Genomic DNA, 17,658 nt, shown 5'->3' on the forward strand with positions numbered 1-17,658 from the left:
CACTGGGGTGGTGTGTGTGTTTGTGTGTCTATGCGCTGGGGGTGCTGTGCCTGTGTGTGTATCTGTGTGTGTGTGCACCGGGGGCAGTGTGTTTGTGGGGGGGTGTCTGTGTGTGCTGGGAGTGCCGTGTCTGTGTGTGTGTGTGTCCGTGTGTGTGTGTGTGTGTCTGTGTATGAGGCCCAGGCTGGAGCCAGCTCTGCCCCTCTCTGGGCACTTGCTGGGGACGGAGCCCCGGGTCTCCATCGCGGCTGACGAAGTGGAAACATCGTTCTTGGGGTCACTGTCAGGGTTCCTGACTGCGCTGCAGGCGCTGATGAGGTCCTGGGGGACACCGTCCCTCCCTGGAAGGGTGTGGCGTCAGTCAGCCATCACAGGGGGCTGCCGGAAAAGCAGTGACCCGCCTCGGAGACCCTGGGTGGGAGAAGCAGGCCACAGCCAGGCTGCCCGTGAGGGGCTTCCCACATCCTAGGTCCTGGCCACTGGCAAGTCCATGCGGGAGCAAGAGCGTGATTGGCCACAGCGAGTCATGTGACTAACCTAGCCACACTGGGGGCGGGGTGAGTGGGAGTGAACACGATCCTGACTGGCCACTGCTAGGCCATGTGACTGCCTGCTGTGAGCCTGATTGGACACGGTGAGGTCACGGGGCGTGGCTGAGAGGTTGTGGTGCAGGCCGGCGAGCGCAACAACTTCTTGCAGTGGCGGTGGTCCGTGGCTGCGGCCGTGGTCCTGCAGGGAATCTCGTCCCAAAGGGCGCAGGCTCCACAGGCCGGCAGACTCCCAGGGGTTCCGGGCAGAGAGAGGCCTGGGGGGTCCGAGCCTCTTGCAGCCCCCATGGAAGAAGGGCTGGGCTGCCAGGAACATCCCGGGGCTGCGGGGGAGGTGGGGCCTGGGCAAAGTCCCGGGGTCCTGCCCGGGGGCACCCACTTTCTTTCCCGGGCCGAGCTCCCCGCTGGCCCCGCGCGGCCAGGCTTCAGGCCCGGGGAGGGCAATCACGCAGGCCTGGCTCGCCACGCCTCGCAGGACCACGGGGCAGTGAGGCCCTGGAGAGCGCGTCTCACAGCTCGGAGCCTCGGAGGCCTGGCCTGGGCTTCTGCCCTTCCTCCCCTCCAGGAGGAGGCCACTCTGTCCCCAGGTCTACCCCGCGAGCCCCGGGTTTAGGTGTCCCTGGGTTCCCCTGTGTCATCGTCCCTTCACACGCACGCACTCGCACGTGGCAGGGACGGAAGAGAAATGCAGAGTGGACGGAGAAGGAGGGGTCCGCAGACAGAAGCATCGCCAATTCCTACGCCCCAGTGGGGGCAAGCTCCGTGGCTGCGCCACACCCTGGAGGGCTTTAGAAAGCGGCTGTGTTTGCTTTGCCCCTAGATGTCACTTAGAAACACTGTGTCCCATAATTGTTTTCTGGGGATTTTTTTGGCTTTTTTTTTTTTTTTTTTTTTTTTGTGTGTGTCTGTTTCTTTGTGTGTGTACTGGGGGTGGTGTGTTTGTGTGTGTGTTTCTATGTGTATCTGTGCGCCGGGGCAGCGTGTATGTGTGCACTGAGGGTGATGTGTGTGTGCGTATGCTGGAGTGCTGTGCGTGTCTGTGTATCTGTGTGTATGTGCACCGGGGGCAGTGTGTGCTGTGTCTGTGTGTATGTCTGTGTGTGCTGGGTGTGCTGTGTGTCTGTGTCTGTGTTTCTGTGTGTGTCTGTATATCTGTATCTGTGTGTGCGCCAAGGGGAGTCTGTGTGTGCACTGAGGGCGCTGTGTGTGTGTCTGTGTTTCTNCGGGGGACAACACGGGAGAGCACACAGCGGGGGGCGGGGCGGGACGGGGGGTCGACACAAGAGAGCACACGGCCAGCCCAGGCTCCTCGCCCTGTCTTCGCCTCGAGCCCCAGACCAGACTCACCCTGACAAAGCCTGCTCCCCATCTGCTGCCTCCAGGGACCCCCATCTGCTGCCTCCAGGGACCCCCATCTGCTGCCTCCAGGGCACCCCCATCTGCTGCCTCCAGGGACCCCTCTGGGTCCCCCACTCATAAAGAATACCAAGGAGTTAGGGACAGGACAAGCATGTGTCCCTCAAGGCTGCTGTTGGGACGCCCAGGACCTGTCTGAGCCCTTCTCTAGACCGGCTGCTCACCCACCCGCTGCCTCTAAAACCAGGTAAGAGAAGGGGAGAGAGAGGGTCAGGAGACGCCCCGCTCAGGAGCAGAAGCCCCCTGGAGGCCTCGGTCTATGGGCCTCCTGCAGGCTGCACAGGAGGGGCCGCAGCAGTCCTCACCCAGGGGCCACGCCCTCCCAAAAGGAAGCTACCAGAGGCCCCTTGTTGCACATTTTTGGAGTGTGGACAGCCAAACCGGGTCATTCAGACCCAACCTGGTCACTGTGGAGGGAATGGGCTGTGCCCCAGCCCCCACCCAATACCAGGCCGAGGCCAGCAGGTCTGAAGGTCCCGGCAGAGCTCTGTCCTGCCCCAGCCCCAGCCAGCTGTCCCGCTGGCACCTCTAGTCCTCTTCCTAGGTGAGGCTGAGAAAGTGGGTCAAAGGCAACAACCCCAGAGCCTCTGGTGCTCCTGCCTGAAGTGCTGGGGCCCTGTGTGGGTGGAGGCGGGTAGCTTCCTGGGGCAACCAGAGGGCTGAGCCTGCCCCTTGACTTGTTCGGAGTGTGTCTTCACTGACCGGTGTACCTGGGTGTGCCTATGGAGAGTGAGCCGCTGGAACAGGGAAGGCGTCCACCCTTCACGGAGTCAGTCCCTCTCCTGGAAGGTGCCAGGGACAGGGCAGGATGGCCGGGCAGTGTGACAGATTCCTCCCCCTCTGGCCACATTCTCCCCATGCTGGGGAGGCGGGGGTCAGAAGCCCACCAAACAGACGGGGAAGTAGGGACAGGTGAGCCAGACCGGATGGTGGGGCACCACCCTGTCCCTGGGAACCCCATGACTGCCTCGTCTCCATCCCCTCTAAAATGCCAGGTCCACAAAACCACGGTGAGATGCCACCGCACGCCCACTGGGATGCCTACCATCAAAACACAACAGAAATGACAAGTGTCTGCAAGGAAGTGGAGAAGCTGGACCCCGTGTGCACTGTTGATGGGAATGTGAATGGTGCAGCCGTATAGGAAATGGTCGGTGGTTCCTCAAACGGCACGGTGATCCCACAGGCAGTTCACAGGAGCAGGAGGTGGGACACCCAAGCATCCATCAACAGATGAATGGAGACACTGAATGTTCCACTCAGCCTTGAAAAGGAAGGAATTCTGAGACATGCTACAACACAGAGGAACCTGGAGGACATCATGCTGAGTAAACAAAGCCGGTCCCAAGAGGACAAATGTTGTATGGTTCCATGTGTATGAGGTCCCTGGAGTACTCAAATCCATACAGGCAGAAAGTAGAGTGGGAAGTGGTGGGGCTGGAGGAGTGAGCATTTAATGGGTTCAGAGTTTCAGTTTGGGAAAAGTTCGGAGGTGGATGGTGGTGATGGTTACACAGCAGTGCCAATGCACTTAATGTCACCAAACTATGTGCTTTCAGATGGTTAAAATAGTAAATTTTATGTTACGTGTATTTTACTGCAATAAAACAAGTTAAGCCAGGTCCAGCAGTTCAGCAAGAACCAAAAGCGCCACAGGACCTCCCAGTAGCTCCCTGCCCCATCCTTAGAAACCGAGCCCCTCTGGCACGGAGGGACGCCTAGCACAAGAGGCTGGCAGTGGGGTGGGCCTTGGCACCCCACCTGCAACCTGGCCTGGGCTCCACATCTGTGAGGGCTACACCAGGTGCTCCCAGGAGCTCCGAGTTCTCAAGAGACACCTCAGCTTTCTTATCCCCACAACCTCCTTCCCTCCATTCGGAGCATCTCCCCTGAACCTGACATGCTTCCCCAGTGGGAACTATGCTCTCCCCTGCCCCACCCCGGTGGACGGGTCCTGCTGCTGTCCTGACACCCTGCCTGGCACTTCAGGCAGCCGCTGGAAGGGCCCAAAACCGGGAACACAGGTGCTCCTGAGCCATGCCCAGCCACCCCTCCAGACCAGGCTTGGATCCAGCTCAGCAGCGGAAAGACCACCAGCTGTGGGAGGAGCAGGGCAGGGGTGGGGCTGTGACAGCTGCCCGTTACTTTCTCCTATTCCAGTCATACCTGAACAGGTGAACACATTCTCCTGCCAGATTCCAGCAGCCAGACACAGCCAGAGCCCCTCCAGCCCAGGAGCGCGCCTCCCTCAGATGTGCGCCTACACTGCCACACACGGTGGTAGACAGACGTGTGCGCCAGGGGTGGTTTGTGTATGTGCACACTAGGAGTGATGTGTGTGTGTTCAGGCTAGGGGTGGTATGTGCGGGTGTGTCTGTGTGCCAGGGGTGGTGTCTGTGTGTGCTAGGGGTGGTGTGTGTGTCTGCCTGTGGGGCTGTTGGTGTGTGTGGTCTGTGTAATGTGCGTAAGGGTTGACTGTGTTGTGTGTGTGTGTGGTGTGTGTGTGCGCGCGCGCGCACGCGATAGGGGTGGCTGTCTCTGTGTGGTGTGCACTTGGGTGCTTTGCTGTGGTTGTCTGTGTGTGTCTGGCGTGCGCTGGGGTGCTGATTGTGTGTCTGTTTCTTTGTGTGTGTACTGGGTGGTGTGTTTGTGTGTTTGTTTCCTATGTTGTATCTGTGCGCCGGGCAAGCGTTTATGTTGTGCACTGAGGGTGATGTGTTGTGTGCGTATTGCTGGAGTGCTGTGCGCCTTGTCTTTATCTGTTGTGTATGTGCCACCGGGGGCAGTGTTGCTGTGTCTGTGTGTAATGTCTGTGTGTTGGCTGGGGTGTGCATGTGGTCATCTGTGTTTCTGGTGTGTGTCTGTTATATCTGTATCTGTGGTGTGCCGCCAGGCGTAGTCTGTGTGTGCCACTGAGGGCGGCTGTCGTGTGTTCTGGTGTTTCTGTGTGTCTGGGGTTGTGCGCTGAGGGTGCTGTATCTGTGCTGCACTGGGGTGGTGTGTGTGTTTTGGTGCTGTCTAGAATGCCCCGCTGGGGGTGCTGCTGCCTGTGTTTTTTTTTTTTTTTTTTTTTCTGTGTACTCTGTGGCTGTGGTGCACCGGGGGGCAGTGTGGTTCTGGTGGGGGTGTTCTGTGTGACTGCTGGGAGCTGCCGCTGTTCTGTGGTGTGGGTGGCTGTCCGTGTGTGTGTGTTGCTGGCTCTGCTGTTATTGAGCGGCCCGGCTGGAGCCAGCTCTGGACTCTCTGCGGCACTTGGCCTGGGGACGAGGCCCCGGGTCTCCATCGCGGGCTTGGACGAAGTCGGGAAACATCGCCTTCTTGGGGGTCACTCGTCAAGGGGTTCCTGACTGCCGCTGCAGGCGCTGATGAGGTCCTGGGGGACACCGTCCCTCCCTGGAAGCGGTGTGCGCTGTCAGTCAGCCATCACAGGGGGGGCCTGGCCGGAAAAGCAGTGACCCGCCTCGGAGACCCTGGGTGGGGAGAAGGGCAGGCCACACCCAGGCTGCCCGTGAGGGCCCCTTCGCCCACATCCGTAGGTTCCTGGCCACTGGCCAAGTTCCATGCGGGGAGCCCCAAGGAGCCGGTGATTTGGCGCCACATGCCGATCATGTGCACTAACCTAGGCCCACACTGGCGGCGGGTCGAGGTGAGTGGGATGGAAAAAAACACGATCCTGATCTGGCGCCCACTGCAAAATAGGACCATGGTGACATGCCTGCCGGTGAGAACAACTGATAGAAGACCGGTGAGAGACACGGGCGTGGCTGAGAGGTTGTGGCGCTGGCAGGCCGGCGAGCGCCAACAACTTCTTGCCATGTGGCGGGTGGGTTCCGGGGCTGCGGCCGTCGTTTCCTGCCATGGGAATCTCGGTCCCCAAAGGGCGCAGGGCTCCACATGCCGGCAGACTTCCAGGGCGTTCCGGGGCAGAGGAGGAGGCCTGGGGTCCGAGCCTCTTGCAGCCCCCATGGAAGAAGGGCTGGCCCTGCCAGAGAAATCCGGGGGCCTGCGGCGGGGCAGGTGGGCCTGGCCCAAAGTCATCCGGCGGCGTCCTTGCCCGGGGGCACCCACTTTCGTTTCCCGGGCCGAGTCCGCTGGCCCCGGCGCGGGCCAGGGGCTCAGGCCCGGGGGAGGGGCAATCACGCCAGGCTGGGGCTCGCCACGCCGTCGGCCAGGACCACGGGGCAGATGACGGCCCCTGGAGGGGGCGCGTCTCACAGCTCGCGAGCCTCGGAGGCCTGGGGCCTGCCGGGGGCTTCTGGCCCCTTCCTCCCCTCCAGGAAGGAGGGGCCACTCTGCTCCCCAGGGGTCTACCCAGGGCGAGCCCCGGCGTTTAGGTGTCCCTGGTTCCCCTGTTGTCATCGTCCCTTCACACGCACGCACTACAAATCGCACGTGGCAGGGACGGAAAGAGAAATGCAGAGTGGACGGAGAAGGGAGGGGTCCGCAGACAGAAGCATCGCCAATTCCTACGCCCCAGTGGGGGCAGCTCGTGGCTGCCCACACCCTGGAGGCTTTAGAAAGCGGCTGTGTTTAGCTTTGCCGCCTAATTGTCACTTTAGAAACACTGTGTCCCATAATTGTTTTTCTGGGGATTTTTTGGCTTTTTTTTTTTTTTTTTTTTTTTTAGAGGGTGTTTCCACTCTTGTTGCCCAGGCTGGAATGTAGTTGGCACGATCTCGGCTCACTGCAACCTTCTGCCTCCCGAGTTCAAGCGATTCCTCCTGCCTCGGCCTCCCAACGTGCTGGGATTACAGGCGCGGCCACCATGCCCGGCTAATTTTTGTATTTTTTAGTAGGAGATGGATTTCCCCATTGTGGGCCAGGCTGGTCTCAAACTCCTGACCTCAGGTGGATACCGCTCGTCTGGTCGTGGGCCTCCTAAAGTATGGGATACAGGCGTTGAGCAAGCCGGCTCCGCCATGTCCCATTAATTGGATCTGTGCTACCGATGATATATTTTATGGAATATATATATTTTAAATATTACAGTTTGTAGCAAAGGATGGTGCTATGGTTTTGAAAGTCTCCCCCAAAGTCATGTGGTCAGAAGCTTGGACCCCCAACATGGCTGGTGTGGGGACATGAATCTCCATGGGAGGTGCTTGACCTCCAACATAGCTGTGTGGGGACATAGGATTCTCATGGAGGCTGCTTGACCTCCAACATAGCTGTGTGGGGGACATGGGATCCATGGGAGGTGCTTGACCCCCAACATAGCCTGTGTGGGAGCAGATGGATCTCATGGGAGTGCTTGACCCCCCAACATGGCTATTTTGGGAGATGGGGTCCTCATGGGGAGGTGCTTAACCCCCAACATGGCTATGTGGGAGATGGGGTCTCACGGGAGGTGCTTTGGACCCTTGGCATGGTGTGTTGGGAGTTGGGGTCTCATGGTTGAGGTGCTTGGTTGTAGGACACGACCCTCACAAGTAGGGTAATATTTTTTATAGCAAATATGCACTAAGTTTGCTGGCCTTTGTTGGGCATGATTATTACATCTTGGGGAATTTTTTTTTTTTTCCAGTGACTTTTTTTCTTCTACTTAGTTTAAAACATTTGTGCACATAAAGGATTTGGAATTTTAAAACTTTTTTTTTTCCTGATGATAAAATGGAATATATGAGTATTATAAAATATATATGAAAATAATATACTAACGTATAAGAAATAATAAGATAATTTCATAATTCTACCACTCAGATATCATCACCTCAGTATTTTGGTGCATTTTTTTCTAGTTGAATAGATGTAAATTTTTTAAAATAAATTTGGATTGTACCCCATATGAACAGTCTTACATCCTCTTTTTCTGTTCGTAGAAAGATAATTCCATGTATCATATATAATTTAAATACATTATTCTCAATATCTAATATCTCATGTTTAACATATAACATTCCCATTTATTTAACATTTCTATTTGTAGACATTTGTTGTTTCTACCCATTACTATAAACAGTGTTATTGTGAGCATCTTTCCCAAAACTCATAATTCCTATGTGAAATTTTTCCCTAGGATAAAGCCTTAAAAATGGAATTACCAAGTGAAAGGGGATAAAGTATCGTAAAGCCTTTGATCTACGTTGCCAAACTGCTGGGGCACCCCTGACCTTAAACTGTGCCAACATGTAAGAATTTTCATTTTAAAAATATTTTGCTAAGTTCAGAATTGGAAAATAATATCTGTATTAGTTTCCTAGGGCAGCCATAACAAAGTATGAAAAACCAGGCAGCTCCAAACAACAGAAATGTATCCTTCCCACAGTTCTGGAGCCAGATGTCTGAAATCAAGGTGTGGGCAAGGCCATGTTCCCTCTTCAGTCTCCTGGGGAGATTCCTTTCATGCCTCTTCCAGCTTCTGGAGGTTCTCAGGGACACCGTGAGCCCTTGGCTTACAGATCCCTCATCCAGTCTCTGCCACCATCTTCAGATGGGCCGGCTTTTCCGGGGGCCTCCCTCTGTTCTTACAAGGACACAAGGCGTTCTGTATTTAGGGCCCAGCCTACTCCAGTATGATCTCACTCTAACTAGTTACATCTGCTACGATCCTATTTCCAAATAAGGACATGTTCTTAGGTACAGGGGGTGAGGACTAACATACCTTTCAGGAGGGGGACACAGTTCAATCCGTAATAGCATGCATTTATTATAATGTGCAATTCTTGGATTTCCTTATGGAAAGCGGTTCTTCTTTTCATGTTCATTGGCCATTTGTGTTTCTTTTGAGTGTCAGTTCCTATTTTCTGCCCCATTTTCTATGAGTGGGTCTCAGTCAAGTCTCCCTTGGTTGTAAGAGGCAGAAATGCAACTGAAACTGGTTCCAGCTAAAAGGAAAGTCGGTGGTTAACATAACTAAAGGGCCCAGGATACTACAGGCTTCAGGCTGAGCTAGACCCAGGCTCACACAATGTTCATCTGTTCTCTTCCTTTTTTTCAGCAGCATCCCTCAGTTCTACTTCCCTGCCTTGGCTTTGTTCTCATGCAGGCTCATTCCAGTTTGTAGCAGAGATGGTGCTATGGTTTGAAAGTGTCCCCCAAAGCCCATGTGTCAGAAGCTTGATCCCCAACATGGCTGTGTTGGGAGGTGGAGCCCAATGGGAGGTGCTTGGGCCATAGGGGCACGACCCTCACAAGTGGATTCATGCCATTATCTCAGAGTGGGTTCCTTATAAAAGGACAAGTTTGGCCCCATCTTGCGCTTTCTCTTTCCCCCCACCCCCTGTGTGTGTGTGTTTTCTCACTTTCTCACTCTCTCTTGCCCTTCCGCCTTCCACCTTGGGATGCCACAGCAAGAAGGCCCTAACTAGATGCCAGTGCCATGCTTTTGGACTTCCCAGCTTCCCCAATACATCTCTGTTCATTATAGATTACCCAGACTGTGGTATTTCATTGTAGCTGCACAAAGCAGACTAAGACAGGTAGCTAACATCTTACCAACTCACAGTCTACAGAGAAAGCATATCTTTTCTCTGATAGTTCCAGCCACTGTCCCAGGGAAGCCCTTCATTGGCCAGGTTTGTGTCATGTTTAATCTCTGGAGGTGAAGAATTTAGGTCAGCACACCCAAATAATCTGGACTAAGGGCAGGAGGGGGTGGTTCCTGGGAGCTATTACAAAGGAAGGAGCCACAGATTCCTTTGCATGGGTAAAATCAGAAGATAGGCCCCTAGTAGGGAAGTGCTTATTTATTCTGAGAACTCTTTATATATTCAAGGCATGAATCCTTTACATCTTTCTTCCACTTTTCTTTTCTTAGTTATTTGTCTCTGTGGGTTTTTTTTTACAGGAGACCAAACACTGCCTTGTGAGTGTGTCATTCCTGGAGCACATTTGCCATATAGCATCACTGCATAATGACGTCCAACAGGAGCGTATTGCCAGGACACATTCTCTGGGTGTGAACAAAAAAAACAAACCTGTAGCTAGTACTTCAGTCAGCGAACTGGCATTCGAAAGCGTGTCATCATTAGTACAGACGTCAGCGGTGAATAAGAAAGCAAAGGACCCGTGGCTGCACCTCATAAAAGGCCGGCAGGGAGATACAAGCTTCTGCGGTTGTGCAATGATGAGAGAGAATGCCCAGGGTCACTGGTCCAGGTGCAGGTTTTGAGTCCTCATTCAATCTTAAAAATGAGATAAGGAATGTAACTTCGAACTCATTAACCTTTTGATCAGGCTATGAACTAAAGGCAGATAGAACAGGTGGCCTGACCCCTGCCACAGACTGGCACTGCCTGTGAGGGAGGAGCTCCCAGGTGGGCAGGGACCAGAGGTCAGTGGCTCGGTGCACCCTCCACTCATGGGGCTGGGCCGGCAGTTCTCCCTCCCTCTTCTTCTCCCCTCCAAGGGGAGATTCTAAAACCCCAGGAGGATGTCCCTGGTAACACTGCTTTTCCCTTTTCGCGATCAGGCCCCAGGCCATTGCCATGTTCAGATCCCAGGGTAACACCACTGAGCTGTAGAGGAACGCCTGCTATGTGGCCATCCAGCCGTGGGCCCAGGGAGGACGCGTTCCTTTTTTGCACAGCTGGCCAGAGAAGCTGCTGTGTGTCAGGGCTGGGCCTGTGGCTGGGACAGCAACAAAGTGTAGGGAGGGTCATGGGGCAACTGTGGCCCATGTTACTGCCCGGATGGTGCCCCCTGTCCTGGAAGGAGGCATCACCTCACAGCCCCTGCCCAGGAAGGAGGTATCAGGGCTGACAGTGGCACCTGGGAGGTGACTTGGAGGCTCTGGGGTTGGGGGCCGACAAGGTGTGAACAGTTGGGGGATGGCCGAGTTAGAAAGGGGTAACCAAACAAGTCAAGCATCTTCCCAAATGTCTCCAGGCATAAGAGGGCGTTGTAACATATGATGTTGTGTGAGTGTGTGTGCACATCCCTCTGTGTGCATACCTCTCTGTGCACACGTGTCATCTGTGTGTGATGTACACACTCACACATGTGCTGGCAGAGGAAGCACAGGGAGAGGCTCCAGGCCTGAGTGATGTGAGAGACAGGTATGGCCCGCAGGGTGGCCTAGCAGGAGCTGGCCTGGCACCTGCCTGGCTCCCCGGTCTCACCCTCTAACCCAGGGTGCAGGCTCCAGCCACTCTCTCTCCAGAGCGGAGCAGGACACCCTGAGTGCTCAGTGGGCTTCCGGGCCCTCAGTCCCCAGAAGGGGAGCGTTCCCATCCTCCTGGGTGCCCCCAAGCCAGCTGCTGAGCCACATGGCCATGGACTCGGGAAGCAGAGTCCAGACTCTAAGGAGGGGTTTCTTTGTCATCTTCCGACTCAGGACCCTTGGGCCAATCGGAGCAGCTCAGCCTCATTTTCTCTCTTCTTCATTTCCTGTGTACTCGAGGGGCCTCCCGAGGGCTGCTCCCTCCCCAGATGAGGCTGAAGTAAACCCTGGCATGCAGGTCGGTGGGTCCCTGGAGGGGACAGGCCATGCTAAAACCACCAAACCCCCAAAAGTGTGAAAGGATGAACAGGACAGCGGCAGGGGCATAGCTGGGTGCCATGGAATGTGGTGGGGGCCGGATTCGGGGAACGGAGCCCCAGGGTGGGAAGAGCAGAGCACCTTCCCTACACGGGGAGGGTGCCCCGTCTGCTGCACAGACCCGCCTGTCCGCTCCACTCCACGTGCCCCAGGGGAGCCAGGCCTGGAAGGATGTCGTGGGCGATGCTAGCTCGGAGTGACTCCTTTTATGGGGAAACTTTGGAATTTCATCTGACAAAGCCTTGTGCTAACCCAGGGCCCCGCCTCTGGCCAGGGCAAGAGAAGGAAGCCATCCATAGTCTTCAAGACTGTTGCTCCCGGGACGCACCGTTTCCTGTGGGAGCTTCAGCACTCAGAACTCACCTGGCGTGCAGGAGGCTCCCATGCCACCCTTGTCGGAGGACCTGATGGGTGATTTCATTAGTGAACAAATGATTTACGAGCAAAGAACCAAAATCTCTCCATGTGTGCCCGCATGTGTGCTTGTGTGTGTGCATTGTGTATGTTTGTGTGCACTACATGCATGTGTATCTGTGTATGTGTTTTCTCGTGCACACCTATGGATTTGGTTGTGTACAGATATTTGCTGTGTGCACATGGGCATGCACAGGTGTGTGCATATGTGTTTGCTGTATGCATGCATGTTTGTGTTGTCAGGTGAATGCAGGCATGTACTCGTGTGTATGAGTTACTGTGTGCACAAGTGTGTGTGCACGTGTGTGATTTTGTGAGTGCTTGTGTTTGTGTATACGAGCTTGTGTGTACGTGTGTGTGTGTGTGTGTGGATCCATGCGTGTGCACGTGTCTGTGTGGGTGGGTCTGTGTGTGTGCACATGCGTGCTCTCCTTGAAGCTCACCCCGGCCAAGCCTCTTGGAGCCCAGGGCTGCGCAGGTACTTTGTGGAGTGTTTAGGGGTGTTTCAATCAAGTTGGAAACAGGCTGGGGAGGGATGGATTTGTTGTGACCTGGAGGAACAGGTAGATGATCTCACACAGTTGGTCATCTACCGGGGCTCCCCTTGGAGGCAGGACACTGCTCATTCACACGGCCGCTCGGCCCTGCCCACTCCCTCCACCCTGATTTCCCACTGGACTTGCAGGGATTGCCCCCAATAGATTCTGTCACCCCAGCCATGCGCCTGGGCTTGCCTTTGGGTGTGGATGGGGGGTGCCTGGTGGAGGGTGCTCTGAGCACAGGAGCGGACACCCAGAGGGTGTGAGTCAGGCACTGTGTACTTACACTTGGCATTGAAGTAGAATGGACATCCCGGAAGGTGACATGACAGGGATTTTCACACCCACAGACGCTCACAAGAGAACTGCCCCCAGGGAGCCGTCCCAGATATCCCTCCAACCCTCCAGTCACCCCCACTCCCCCGGAAGCATTATCCACTTCAGGCACTTTGTGTGGCCAGAATGGAGACCCCTGCAGCTTCCTCATGTGGCACTTCCTCTGCCCACCCTCCCAGCTCCAGGTGACCCAGTACCTCCAGGCACCAGCCCCCAGCAGCACCACTCACTCAAGGGTTCATGACAGATGGGTCTGAGCAGGGCAGAGTGGCCCCAAGGACTCTGAGCAGGAAGGGATTTAACACAGGGAGAGGGTATCCCAGGACCCAGGACGGGCTGCAGACTCCAGGCGGGCCTCCTGGGAGACTCAGGCACAGAGTGCTGCCCCACCAGGCATCGTCACCACGGCAGCCCCCCCGGAGCTGTGCCGGGAGCATAAAGCCACTAGGGCCACTGCGCTGCCACTGCCTTGCACCCCCGGAAGCTGAGGAACAGACCCGCACAGCCGTGACCACCCGAGAACCAGATGACCCAGGGGAAGCAGCCGCGCCTGCAGCCACCCCCGATCCAGCACACGGAGAACGCAGCAGGACAAGCTGGTGTCTCCGTGGGGTGCCCCCATTGTCCCCATGTCTCACACACACTCACCTGATGGGTGGCCTTCCCCACATCCGGGACCCTGACTAGAGTCTGGGAGGCGGCTGCCACGTCCCAGCTGCCCCTGAGCAGGGAGGCTAGCAGGGGATGCATGGTGAGTTCTCTCGGTGGTCGGCCCAGCCCCAGCCCCCTGGGTGCAGCGAGGGGCCCCTGCGAGCCTGTTGATGGCAGGTGAGCCGCGGTCCTCTCGTCCTAGCCGGCCTCAGGTCTGTGGTCCTCCAGGCAGGAAGTGTCTGGCAGGCCAGAGGCGGCTCCTGTGTGTGCCGAACAGCCGTGTTTACACGGGCGTCAGCTCGTGGCGCTGGCAGGGCTTCTGTCGCACCAGCCCTCAGCCCGCGGCAAATGCCGAATGCCGGTGCTGGGGACGGAAGTGGGAAATGACAAGGTGGGGGGGACAGGGGGAGCAGCCCTGATGGGGACTCTGTGGGGTTGCATGGGGGTACGAGGACAAGGTGGGGGGGACAGNCCCTGATGGGGACTCTGTGGGGTGCATGGGGTACGAGGACAAGGTGGGGGGGACAGGGGGAGCGGCCCTGATGGGGACTCTGGGGGGGTGCATGGGGGTACGAGGACTTGCGGGAGGAAGCAGCAGAGGGAGGTGTGTGGATGTGTGTTTGTGCGTGACTGGGGTGTGAGCGTGCCCACTGTGTGTGTGGCTGTGTGTGTGGCGTGAGTGCAGGTGGGACAGGGTGGGAGTGCGAGCAGGCATGAGTGTGCCACGGGCCTGGTGTTGGGTGCTTGGAGGCCAGGGCTGCCCTGATGGGCCTGCAAGCTCTTTTTTGATTTGTAGTTATTTGTGAAGTCTATACAGGAAGAAAATTAAACCGCATTTACTAAATACAATAAAATTACAGGAAGGCAGAATTGTCCCCAAATTACAAACATGTGGTCCCTGAGTTGCTCCACCACAGCTCAGCCCCAGACTAAGGGTGGAGATGGCAGCCCCGAGCCCCGGGCCGTCTCCTGCTCCCCGCTGAGGGGACACAGGACCCCCGTAAGGCAGGACCTCAGAGCCCCGCACAGCAGGGGGGGGCTGTGTTGGGGGAGGGACCCCTGCCTGCTGTCCCTGCCCAGCCTGCAGTCCCACCCTCACCGGGCAGCGGACCCTGGACTGCTCGTGACCATGGCCTCACTTGGAAAGCGCTCTGGGCGGGTCCAAGCCTCTTCCCTCTTTCTGAAAAATCTGAGGCCCACTAGCAGTGGGCAGCAGCCATGGGTGTGGTCTCGGACTTGCAGGCCCAGGAAGGCCACCGAGGAGCAGGAAGGGCCGTGTCCTGGGATCAGAGCCCAGGCCAGAGACCCTCCCCAAGGCTGTCACCCAGGAGGGAGATGATGGGAAGCGACAGTGGGGCCCAGGCTGGAAGTGAGAGGGGCCGGGCCTGTGGCAGAGTGAGAGCTGGCACGGAGTGGGCAGAGGCCAAGGTGGCCGGGTGGGCACCAGGCTCGGGAGATGCTCGGCCTCACACCGAGAAAGGGGGGGCTCTGGGGCCAAGTGCCCGCTGCCTGGAGAGCAGGGCTGGGTCCTCAAGGGCCCCCTGCTTTTGGATGTTGTGTGGCTACTGAAGCTGCAGCCCAGTCATCCCAGCTCCATGGTCCCTGTCCAGACACCCAGCAGGTGGCCGCCCTGACCACCTACTCTGAAATCCAGGCATATCCTGGCACCACCTGGCCAAGAGCCCACACAGCCCCAGGGCATTCATTCTCACTGGGCAGGGGCAGCTCCGACCTCATCCCAGCTCTGGAGATGTTCAAAGCGCCCTCCTGCACGCCAGCTGTGAGCTTGAGCAAACGTCCGTGTGCACAGCCTGGCCCCTCCACTCTGGCTCCTGGTGGCTGTCTGCCATGTCCCCTATGGGGGAAGAGGTTGCTCTTTGGCCCAAGCCCACCTGCCCCTGCCTGAGGGCACCCTCGGCCACTATGCTCAGCCCGTCCGAAACCTGAGAGCTCATGTCCACAACAGGGCCAGCCAGCGGGGAGAGGACCCGGGGCTCCCCTTGGAGGCAGGCTGCTCGTTCACAAGGCCGCTTGGCCCTGCCCACTCCCTCCACCCCAGTTTCCCACTGGGCTTTCAGGGATCGCCCCAAATAGACTCCGTCACCCAAGCCACGCACCTGGGCCTGCCTTTGGGTGTGGATGGGGGGTGCCTGGCAGAGGGTACCCTGAGCATAGGAGCAGACGCTCAGGCTGCCCGAGGAGGGCAGGGCGTGAGGACTGGGACAGCCATGCCCCTGCTGCTTGGCACAACCAAGTGAAGAAATGACGCCTGGAAGGGCCACATGAGCTTGGGGCGGGTGGTGCCGGTGGAGGGAGAGGCAGAGGCAGAGGCCGTCAGCCTCTCCCCACCCCTGCCTCACCCGGCCACGCCCGACGTCACCATGTCTTTCTTTGTGAGAACTGAGTCCACCGACCCCACCTTGTTTAGATTAGGTCGGAAGTCACCTGGGCTGAGCTGATGGCTGATTCCATCAGTGAAAAGAACTATGGAACATACTGGCCTTGGGCTGCTGTGAAGCCACCCACCTACTGTGAAAAATGGCTCTTCCCTGCCACAGTCAGCCCAGCGGGAGCCGGGTCAGGGCCTGGAGCCACAGCGCTCCCCACCAGAGCCACTGCCCAGCCCAGCAGCACCTGCGGAGAATCCCACCGGCACCCAGGCCTCCCCACACGCCACCACCCCGGCTTCCTGCAAATCTACCTTCGGAAGCCTGATAAGGTGAAGTCCACATTTAACTAAAAGCGAGTTACTGAGGGTTCTTTTCTTTGCAGAGTGGTTCCCCTAAAGGATTCCTTTAAACACGATCCGGTCAGCCAGTGCTCACCTGTGTTCACCGAGTCACGTCGGTTTGGGGCAGCAGGAGCCCAACACTCCAGGCACCTGCGGGAGGGAAGATGCTGGGTGTGACCCTGCTTTCAAGACCCTTTGCGTCTTAAGCAAGTGAGCAGACAGGCACACATTTGCTCACTCAGTTCCTTGGAGTAGCACTGATGGGCAGAGGAAACATACCAAGGGCCAATCGTGTGGCACTGACTCGCTGTCCCTCTATCGGATTTTATAGAGATGGTCTCACATTCGCCCAGGCTGGAGTGCAGTGGTGCAAGCACAGCTTATTGTAGCCTTGGACTCCTGGGTTCAAGCCATCCTCCCACCTTAGCCTCCCAAAGCGCTGGGATTGCAGGCATGAGCCAACACACCTGGTCTGGCCGGCACCAACTCTCAACCAGGCTGTCGCAGAGAGCAGGGCCCCTGCTTGCTGCTGGATGTCACCTTTCAGCCCTGAGAGTCTGGGGATGGGAGCCGGCAGCACTCCTGTGCACAGAGCACCGCAGGAAGCACTGGAATCCGGAAAGAGCGAGGGTGCCGTGTGCAGACTTCCCGGCGGGTGTCAGCCTCCTGTGTGGTCAGGAGTGCAGGCGCTGGGGCCGGAACCCTGGGCACTCGACCACAATCTGCCGGGGCAGTGTGGCCAAGTGGGCACGTGTCCTGGGGCTCCCGCAACAAGCCGGATGGCCTCAACAACAGATACTGATTCCCTTACAGCTCTGGGGACCAGAGGCCTCAAATTCAACTGTGGGCAGGGCTGCTCTCCCTCCGGAGGCTCCTGAGGGGTCTTCCTTGTCTCTGGCAGCTTCTGGTGTCCCTTGGCTTCTGGCTGCCTCCCTCCAATCCCTGCCTGGCCCTCCCATGGCCTCGGCCCCTCTCCATGTGGCTCTCCCTGAGTTTTCTCGTCTCTTGATAAAGGCGCTTGTCCTTCACATCAGACGCTGTGGTCCAGCCTGACGGCCCAGGATGATCACACCACCAGGTCTTGACCTGATTATATCTGCAAAGACCCTTTAATCAAATAAGGTCATCTTTACAGGTGCTGGGATACAGATCTTTCTGTGGAGACACCATTCAATAAAGAGGGGAAGCCACAGCCAGACCCCCCTCCACTCAAAGTCTTGCTGCTTCCTAACCATGCTGCCCGCCACATTCCGTATCTATAGAGCTGGGACAGTGGCGGTGCCCACCTCAGAGGTCACCATGCAGATTAAATTCATCCCTAGACACAAAGTGCTGGGTGCAGGCACGGCGAGCTGGAAGGAAAGGTTTCCGGTGACCGTGTGCTCCTTCTGCCCTTGGCTCGGGGTCTCTGCTGTGCTTGGCGTGGGCGGTGATGAGGATGTCACTGGGTGCACAGCTGGCCCTGCGAGCTGCCCGGACCCCAGGCCTCCCCTCTTTCCAGCCAGGACGTTGTGCGCTCGCAGCCTCTCAGGGCCACAGGCGCAC

At 57.2% G+C, this 17,658-nt stretch overlaps 2 long non-coding RNA genes across 6 annotated transcripts in view; one reads left to right on the forward strand and one right to left on the reverse strand.

The window, feature by feature from the left end:
* The window catches only part of LOC108529609 (uncharacterized), an 11,667-nt gene extending 8,172 nt beyond the window's left edge, over positions 1-3,495 (forward strand). For both annotated transcript variants that reach the window (XR_001885593.1, XR_001885594.1), the window contains 2 exons: positions 1,931-2,151; positions 2,960-3,495. This is a non-coding gene — a long non-coding RNA (uncharacterized LOC108529609). The remainder of the gene's footprint in view (positions 1-1,930; positions 2,152-2,959) is intronic.
* Positions 3,496-8,190: 4,695 nt separating this feature from the next.
* On the reverse strand, positions 8,191-17,176 carry LOC108529608 (uncharacterized). Of its 4 annotated transcripts, none has more exons than XR_001885589.1 (4): positions 16,581-17,176; positions 16,208-16,263; positions 13,380-13,746; positions 8,191-10,087 (listed from the first exon to the last, which is right to left on the reverse strand). It is a non-coding gene; the product is annotated as an uncharacterized LOC108529608 (long non-coding RNA). The 4 variants fall into 4 exon arrangements; XR_001885590.1 differs by having other exon boundaries at positions 13,380-13,642; positions 16,581-17,174; XR_001885592.1 differs by lacking the exon at positions 16,581-17,176 and adding an exon at positions 16,393-16,506 and having other exon boundaries at positions 13,380-13,642.
* Positions 17,177-17,658: the final 482 nt, after the last annotated feature.

The sequence above is a fragment of the Rhinopithecus bieti genome, unplaced genomic scaffold, assembly GCF_001698545.2.
Source record: "Rhinopithecus bieti isolate Rb0 unplaced genomic scaffold, ASM169854v2 scaffold_5889, whole genome shotgun sequence".
In the NCBI taxonomy this organism is placed as follows: domain Eukaryota; kingdom Metazoa; phylum Chordata; class Mammalia; order Primates; family Cercopithecidae; genus Rhinopithecus; species Rhinopithecus bieti.